We start from the raw sequence: 9268 nt of genomic DNA, 5'->3' as shown, positions 1-9268 counted from the left end.
ATTTGTAATTTCCATTCGTCCCGCCTCGGTCGGCGGCGACGCGTATTTATCTTTTCTCTTTTAATTTCGATCCGACTGACCTGCATCCGATGTCCAATAATATCCACCGGTACGCTGTCTGCGGAGGCGCAAATAAACGAAAGATCGCAGCTACGGTTTGGAACGGTTTCAGAGATCTTTCCGAGAACCAGTTTATGAAAAATAGTCCTATCGGTGTGTGTTCGTTACTCGATGTAACGCGTTACGGTAACACACATCGGGCCGGGGAGACACTTTCTTGGGTTATTAGTGCACATACTGATATCCCAACGACCGAGACTCCGATTTAACGAGTTAAGAGTATCTCCGTCATTTTTTAAGAACGCCTTGCCATCTTAATATAGAACCGTCATCTCTTGGTTCTGCGTGTCGCGCTTGAAATAGAGAATGGCGATTCGAGGAATCTCGCTAGATGAAATTATGATCTCTAATAAAACTCATGCAATGCAACCCCCTCTCCCTTCGACCCTACTGGACCCGTTACAAATGCACGGGTAAACGGACCTTTACAATTTTATTTTCCAACGAGTTAAACCCTCGAGAAGGAAGGAAGTAACGAATAACTCTTTACTCGGCGTGACACGTGCTACGTCTCGAGTGTACCCTTAAAGGGTGAAATTCACCCACGACTGTCGGTGCCATTTTCTTTCGTGGTTAATATCGAGAGCGGCGAAAGGCACCTGAAAGGGATAGCAAAATCGACGAGGAACGCGAGGATGTCGCTTCCGCTTAAGAATCGGCCTCCGACCTGGCTTCTCCGTACAAGAAACATCCTCCAGTCTTTGTTTTCAAATTTTGAACCGACTGACCTGCATCCGACGTGCAGTAAAACCCGGCGGAACGGTCGCGCGCCGCTCGGGCGGACTCGGCCGTCTTCGGGCGCGCTCGGCGGTGACGCGCGCGCCTATTTATGCTGAAGCGGCGCGACAGTGGAAACCGGGACCGGATTTCACATGAGCGATAGAGCAGTGCCGCTCAATAATAAGCAACAGGAATACAATCACGTATCTAACACACGGGAGACACGGTAACGTCGTTTCTTTTCCTTCTCGTCGAGAAAGTGACATCCCGAGTAATAACGACAGGTGCACCGTTCAAAATTTTCCGAAAACCCACACTTGGTACACAAGGTTACAATTGCCGTCCTTTTTTAACGGTATGGCCACACGAGTAACGATAAGTCGCGATTAGTAATCCGTGCGGTTAAATCGAGTTCCTCTGTCGGTTAATTCCGGGCGCATCGGCTCGCACGGATTTATCGCGACGATTTATCGTTACGTGTGCGGCCATCTTAGAGTATGAAAAAACTACCAGCTACCGAAAACCTCGGTTTGAATATCTGACCATTTCCCGGGATATCGCGATCGACGGAAACCTCGCATCGAAGTATTAGCTGGGATTTTAGTCAACTTTGATTGACGGTAAGATTTTCAACCCCCAAAGGGACGCGAACTGGGGCAAAAGTTTCTCGAAGAATCCCCCCCATTTTCTTCCCCGCGTAACTCGTCCCTACCCATTTGGGAAAGTTACTTAATATTGCTCTCACGTTCTCTGGAATATCTCTAAAGCACTTCACTTTGCGTAATACCCCGTGTACGCGGGGCTGGCGTAATGAATTCGATGAAATGTCGCCAGGGTTTTGAAAACAAGTGTGATGCAAGGAACGGTACGCCGGGACACGTGGCATATACGTAACGTGCACCTTGCCGCTCCAGGGATGTTTATTAAATTTATTAGTATCAGGAAAATCCGTTTCCTAGCGAGATCGGGGGAATCGCCCGTGACTCTCTCGAAATTGGGTTTATTTGACGTCTTAAGTTACTCGGTAGTGCCGAAATAAACGCCTGAGTCATGCGAAACTTCGACTCGAGTCTGCGAGATTTCACGAGTCGCCCGAAAATGAGGAAAAGTGGGGCTTCTTATTTTTTTCTTTCTCTCTCTTTTTTTTTTTTTGATCGCCTCGCGTGAATTGGTCGATCAATTCCCGAGGGCGACGAGGATCGAAATCTCCCCTTGCGTTTCATATCTCCAGGTAATCGAAGCAGTGCTTGGTTTTATCCGGGCATCGGTGCGTTCTACATGGTTCCCTCGGTTAGATTTCGGTCCTCCTGACCTCAGCCACGTGCCAGCAGTCGGAGTAAACGCGAGAAAGATAATTCGAGGGGAAACAGCTGCCGGTGGCGGCGCAGGTGAAGGCTCGCAAGGCAGATGTCCTTTTTTCCTTTTTCTTTTTTATCGCCGGCACGAGCCTCGCTGCGAAATCATCGCGAGATCGCTTCCCTCTCGTGCCCGCCCGCTTTTTCTGATGGCTGCCATCGGATCCCCGGCATCTTGTTTTTTTTTTTTATCCCACAGCTTATCGACGTAGGAATGAATTATTTTACAATGGGATTATGTAGCCTTAAGTTACTAGAAAGGAAAGCTAATTATTGGTGTTTCAGGAAATACGGCTAATTTGTCTTCATTCTTATGATCTGTCGGATCGCCGTTTTAACGCTGCGATGGGCCGGCAATGATCCGTCGATTAAAGGCCCTGGGATGGATTTTAGTAAGCGACTTATGGATCCCTCGATGAAATGAAATCGCGAGCGAGGTTTTTTGCGCAACCATTTTAATTCGGTTACGAACTGCAAACGAATCGTACGCGAATTTCTCACGTAACGTCGCGAGACGGCGCTTTCGCAAGTGCACAAATAACGGACCAAATGCTGCGAGTCGCTCTACACCTGGGTGAAACGACAAATAATGAACAAGTAGGGCAAATATTCAAGCGCAAAGCGCTATCTTTAGTTTGATACCTGTCAGCTTCTGAAAATATAGGTTACGCCGCCTTCATAGAAATAGCACCCGGCCAAGTGTATATCTATACGTTCGCGTCGATGCAACACTTGCAGCCTGCTGTGACTAAATCAAATTTTACAGTCCGCGGTACTTACGAGATATTTATTTATAATTATTCGCCGATGTCAACGAGAGGCACCCATCGATTCCTGGAAAATTAAACGCCGAAAGGATAACGCTCTAGTCGATTCCACGTGAAATCGTATGTCAATATCGAGAGGACAGAAATGTTACAAAGCAAACAAATCTCCCGTGGCTCGCCATTAATTATAATCTCGAAATTGCAGGGTAACCGAAGGACCGACAGGGTGACATTTAAATGCCATACATTTTATCGGCGTTTGATATCAACATTTGCTCCCATCTCTTGTTTATTGGCATCCGATCCGGGGAAGCTCGATCGGGAAACGGACTTTGTCGATCCATTTTTAATGCGACGAGTCGAGGACGTCATTTGTAATGGATTATTGATCCGTGACATGGACGTCGATGTAGAGGGTTCTGCGGGGTAACAGGTATTGATTTAATGCGTTTGTAATTGGATATCATGCACTGGGCATTCTAATGCAATACATAGTTTTAACCGGCTCATTAGTCGGCTTGCTGCGATTACATGTATTACACGACCGATGGGACACGATCAACGATCGAGGTCGATTTTGAGATTGAGCATACGGGATCCTTTATTTAAGGCCCATTCTCTCGGTGCACCATGCATTTTACATGCGCCTACGATACTTCCTCCCTCGGTGGCCTCATACATTATTGCCGTGTAATTGCACGGGTATGTACATTTCGAGAGATATTAAGGATTACCCCGTGCGTGCACGCGATCGCATGTGGATAACTGCAACGTAGAGGGCATTTTCTGAGACCTCCCCATGGAGTTTTGAACTCTGGGATCCGAGAGCTTGCGGAAAAAAAAATTGATCCTTGAACGCGTATGACCCCGACCTCTCGCACTTCTAAACGGCTGGAACGAAAATTAATAATATTCGTAGAATAACCGCGAGATCCAATGTCAGTTATACGAAACGGCCTCGCAGAGGCTATAGGATAAAATAGCTCATACCATTATCGTTGGCTTTAATATTCGTGAAATTTTTCCAGAACGGTCCACGAGTACTCCGGAGTACCCACACAAGAGAGGTCCTTTATGAAGTTATGCTCCAACTCGGGTACACGTAAATACGCATTATACCGAGATAACACGTAGGTAAACCCACACGTGCCAGAGTTTACAATGTCTTGCTGGCATGCAGCGAATTAACTCGATTTTCCGAGTTACGCTAAATCCTCCAACAGAATGTGACGTCAACGCGAATACTACCTTTCGACCCCACCGAGGACTTCGGGCTCGTTAATGGCAGACAACGTCGACCTTAACTTCGTTGGATGGCCGAGATGGAACCGAATCCGTTTTAGGTGACGCAGATGACGTCAATTTATTTTCCAGCTATGACCATTAGCACCGATGTGATCTTCGGCGCTTCTCCCATCAGTGTTTTCTGAATATCTCGTTGTCTCTTTATTTACTTACTTGCGGTACATTATTCGCAATCCGAGTCGATTTAAAAAGGGTCGGGACGTAAAACAAGGGCAAAAAAATCCATTCATCGGTACATTCAACTAGTGATCGTCCCGTTATCTCTCTATCTTCATTAACGCTCGTCCTCGTTACCGCTGCACGTGCGATCGAGGTTTACCTGAAAAAGAGATTATTTTTTTACTCCGAGGGATGAAAATTCCAAAAGTACCGGGCGGATGTTCGTCAATTAATTACAGGCATATTCGAACTCATACTCTCGACTATTTTCCATATGCATCGGGTAACCGTGGTGCTGCTTTACTTAGCTTTACGTACCGAGACATCGGAGTAGCCTTCCGCGCCAACCGGAAGTGCGCTCCGCTTCGCTGACGTAGAGTTCTTTGGCCCTTTCCCGGTCTTTCCGAATGACGAAACTCGTCCACGACGTTCCGACTTCGACGGCGAAGTGACTTTGACTATATTACCAGTCTAGATAGATAAGTTTCGTTTTTTACCCTTTCCCGACAGCGGCAATGAGGTGACGTAGACTGTACTACCACTCCGGAGAGATAAGTTATCGTCGAAATATCCCACCGTGCAATTGAACTTCCACATCCCTTCCGGAAGAACTCCCTGGCTCGAAAATCGCGGGAGAGAAGCGCTGCAAGAAATATACATATAAAATGCCGGATAAATATTCCGAGAAAGTATTGCATACATATCGGATCCTCGTTTGAGCCTGGACAGTCTTTTACGAGTGTTCCTCGTACGTATACACGGTCCACTTGGTTGATATGAATAACGCATATGTGAATATATATTCATGGGGCATTTCCTGAAATAAATATTTATCCTACGCGGAAGACTCGGTTATACGTGGATAATATGTGTAATGTATTCGGGAATGCCTTTTTGCGTAGCTTTCCGTTTTGCCCGTTTAGAGACGAGTCGTGGGCACGAGGATGCCGTTCCGCTCGATCTCGACTCGAAATCTTGAATTTCGTTTTCGGTGAAAGCGGTGCAACACTCGCGAAAATCTCTCCTCGAGCAGCTCCACGCCGACGAATAATCTGCGTCTTGGCGGATTGCAAAATCTTTCGAAGGAACGGCGAAACGATAAGATATCGCCTGGTCGTCGAGTTGCAAAACTACCTCCGACGTGGGTTTTCGGCCCAGTTTTATTTTCGGGGATTCTCGAGGGCTACTTTTCGCCGCCTTTGTTTCGAATCCGAAATAACTGTCATTTCTTAGTGCGAGGGGCACGCCGGTATGACGTTCAATTATTCGTGCCAAGTTAAAGGACGATCCGCCGAGAGGTTGCGAGGAAGGTTTCGAAACGCGTACTCGAAGCGAAACCTTGAAACTGGTACGCGACGCCGCCGTCCAGGCGGCGCCACGAGACGTTTCGCGGTCTCTCGTCGAACAACAGGTCTGACAACAACCGCCGATTTTCGGGGTTTGTACCGACTCCACTTTCGAGGCTGCTTTCCGTAGTTCCCTTCCCGACCACGTGGATCGCCGTGATCTAGGTGTACTCGAAATTCCTGATAAAAACCGTGCACCCGTTGTCGATATTTCTTTTTCTCAACTATCGACATTTCTAGCGGACATTTCTTTCTTCCGAGTTTGACATCTAAAAATAGCTTCACTAATGGTGTCATCCTTGTACGATAGCCTGTAGATGAAGAAACACTTATCGATTTTCGATGCTGCGACTGACTCCGTTATCGAGGCCCTTTTTCAACGTTTGCAATATCGTAACCTGCATCACGGCGAAAAATTTCAGAGCTCCGTGATACCGTCCCCGATCTCGTCTCGTTTTTCGAAAAATGCGCGGAAACCTCGATATTCGACGTGAAGCCGAAAGGGGAATTACACCTTTCGCGATGGACGAGTGATCCTCGTCGACTCCGAGGGTTTTTCACGTCAGACTTTTGCAAGACCGATAATTCCCATTAGTTGACCACATAGTAGTTCCGGCTTCGTAAACCGCCGATGTACCGTCGAGGTTTTCCGTTAACTGGTTTCCCTCTCGAAATTCAATTAAACCAATCAGCCTGTCCCGTTTCAATTTGTAACAACTCTCGTCGGGGGTTTTTGCCTCCACAGGGAAGCAATGAAAAAAAAAAATTCCACACGATCGGAACCGCACATTTTTTGTCCAATATCGGTTCCTATAAAATTCCCCATTACCGTCGTCGCCAACCCTGTAATCGTCATTTTCCCCGATACTTATCACTGATAGGATAATTCGATCGGATCACTCCGGTGTCCGGTGTCCGAGCCCTGAGGTACGGGCAAACTAAAAAAAGGAATCATAAAGTGGAGCTCTCAGGCAGTCTAGAGGATGCGTACAGAAATAGCGGCGTAACTTTCCATTAGACCAGAAGAAGAAGGTCGACCGACGAATGCGATGACCGCAAAAAGATCTCCCCGCGATCTAGCCCTACCCCCAGGGTAATCTAATTCTACCCCGCGGGCGAAATTGTCCCTCGAAATGAAATGTGCGTCGGTACTTCCGGCCGGGTTGCGCCGACGCCGGGGTCGAAGAAGACGCCGCACTTGCGCGAGAAACTTCTTTGAACAAATCGGTCCGCGGTGCTCGAGTAGGTGCGAATCGATATACCGCGGAGTCGCGCGCATCGACGTCAGAGATTCTTCTCGGTGGAGGTAGCCCAAAGCGAGTTATCCCCATCTCGCAAGCCCCGGCCGATAAGGTACCGCGAGGCCCTCGGAACATCCGGAAAATAATAAACCTTGCGAGTAGGAAAGACCCAAAGCTAAGGTGGAGATGCTCGGGTGCACCCAATAGCCCTTGGGGGCGAAACGAGGCAGGAATTCGGTCCTGGACAGCAGTGATATCCAGTTTTGCTCCGGAGGCGGTGGCGCGGACCGACACCTATAGTCGTATCTGGCGGTACCGACGTATGTACGTTGCTCCGCAACAATGGTGTCCAATAATTGCTTGCCGACACCGTTGCTTGCAAGCAGGAGGGTTCGGCGAGAGGCCATTTTTAGCTCCATTGTTGCGGTATCCTATTCCGGAGCGAATAAAAAAAACTTACCACCGATACACCCGGCATACATCCCGTCATTACGTAACGTCGTCCACCGCAACGCGAAATGAACTGCATTAAACGGATAGATCCGGGTTTCTTAGCTCGGTTAAGCTCGGAGAAGCCCCTCGAGTACCGAGTCAACGAAAATGCCCATTCAATGGCGCGGATGCCTATCCGCCCCCGGGAGAATGGAAAAAAAATATCCGGTGTTTTAGGGGAGTCGATTGAGCGTGTCAATGGATTTTTGGAGCCCTCTCTGCCTCGGCATTCTCCCTGCGCGGTGATCGGAGGAAATTTAACATGGACTTCGGGTTATCCAAAATAATGGCCGCGTTTTCGTTTTCGTCATTGGATAAAGTCCCGGAGAAAGTGGAAGGGTTTCGCCGATCAGGGAATCTCTCGGTGATCGGATGAAATTCAATACGGAGTTCGGGTTATCTATAATACTGGTCGCGTTATCGAGATGAGGAAATTCCCAGAGAAAGTGGAGGGGCTTTGCCGCTCGAGGACTCTCTCTGCGATCGGAGGTAATTCGATATGGATTTCGGGTTATCCGAAATACCGGACGCGTTATCGGGATGGATAAACTCCCAGAGAAAGTGGCGGGGTTTCCGGTCGTCCGGTCGGCTCGAGTCGGTACTCCGCGACCCTTTCTAACTCGATGATAACCGGTCCGACCCGTCTCGCTCTTTCCCCATAGAGGAGACTCTTTCTTTCCGGCGGTCTCGCTTTTGCCAGCCCAGCCGACAGGTAGGCTAAACTCCGGCCGACCATCGACGGACACTAATCGGCAAAGGATTATCCCGCGCCAGCGAATGTCCGGTCTTCCGTGTGCCCGTGTACTCTCGGTCCGACCGTCCTTCCCGTTCGGTTCTCTCCTCGACTCGTAAGCGCCCTAGAAATAGCCCCGGTCGCGGTCTTTTCAACTAAATAAAGAGTCCACCGGAGAATCAATCGAGGCAGCGAGGGGAGAACCGACTCCCTCGACGGTTTTCGAGTCTCTTAGCGATCGTAGTTTATTTCGTCGTCGTAGCAACGAACGCCGTGAATAATGTAACTCCCGTTACGTAGCAACGTACCAGCGAGTAAAGTAACCGAACGTTGACGCTATCGAGTCGTTGTCATGGCGACGAATACGGGACGCGTTTCCCACTTGTTACTCATAATAAAGGCCGTCCTAACTACTCGCGACTCTTTCCGCTCGAGTCGGCCGTGGACGCTGAATACACCTGATGAATCCGGAACAAAATTTGCTCTAGCTTCGGGACCAGCCGGCGCTTTTATGCGAAATGGCTTTCCGGCACCGAGAAAGGGACCGAGCGTTGCCTTTCGCCCTCTGAAAGGATCCCTCCCTCTCCGTTTTCATCTAAGGAGAATTAAGTGAAGAGTTTTCAGGCGGTTAATTATGCCGCGATCCGAGGTGTCGCCGGGGTCATCCTTTCTGTCTCGAGGTGGAAATACAATCAATTGAAAGCGGTTTCCGCTCCAAAGCCTTGCCGTTTCTTGATTGGTTTCGTTAAGTGTCCTTATAAGCGACCGACGATCGAATTCGTTATCGAGTTATCGCTCGAGTAAGAAGTCCTGTAATTTGAAACGGCTTTGTCTTCAAAGGCTGGTCCGTTCTGTCTGGTTTCCTGCAATTCCGAGCAACCGGCGACCGGTTTTGTTATCGGGTTATCGCTCAAAGAACCGAGGGATAGCTGGCCCTGTCGGCTCGACTCGCGTGGACAGGACGTACCGATATTAGAGCCAGTTTCAAATTTCTGGCTTAAACTTACTCGTAATCGAAGGAATAATACGT

The 9268-nt window shown here is 48.6% G+C and overlaps 2 long non-coding RNA genes across 5 annotated transcripts; one reads left to right on the top strand and one right to left on the bottom strand.

Moving 5' to 3' along the window:
- The first annotated feature begins 982 nt into the window (after positions 1-982).
- Positions 983-4126, top strand: LOC105699915. Of its 3 annotated transcripts, none has more exons than XR_001104079.2 (4): positions 983-1460; positions 2481-2587; positions 3168-3395; positions 3991-4126. It is a non-coding gene; the product is annotated as an uncharacterized LOC105699915 (long non-coding RNA). The 3 variants fall into 3 exon arrangements; XR_001104077.1 differs by having other exon boundaries at positions 3168-3664; positions 3991-4106; XR_001104078.1 differs by lacking the exons at positions 983-1460; positions 2481-2587 and adding an exon at positions 2826-3082 and having other exon boundaries at positions 3168-3664; positions 3991-4106.
- LOC105699916 lies at positions 3658-5800 on the bottom strand. Of its 2 annotated transcripts, XR_001104081.2 has the most exons (4): positions 5127-5800; positions 4745-5069; positions 3953-4586; positions 3658-3853 (listed from the first exon to the last, which is right to left on the bottom strand). It is a non-coding gene; the product is annotated as an uncharacterized LOC105699916 (long non-coding RNA). The 2 variants fall into 2 exon arrangements; XR_001104080.2 differs by having other exon boundaries at positions 4745-5789.
- Positions 5801-9268: the final 3468 nt, after the last annotated feature.

Source organism: Orussus abietinus, unplaced genomic scaffold (genome assembly GCF_000612105.2).
Source record: "Orussus abietinus isolate OABI.00-Male unplaced genomic scaffold, Oabi_2.0 scaffold10, whole genome shotgun sequence".
Taxonomy (NCBI): domain Eukaryota; kingdom Metazoa; phylum Arthropoda; class Insecta; order Hymenoptera; family Orussidae; genus Orussus; species Orussus abietinus.
Note: the sequence above shows the minus strand (reverse complement) of the source record. Positions and strands in the feature narration are given on the sequence as shown.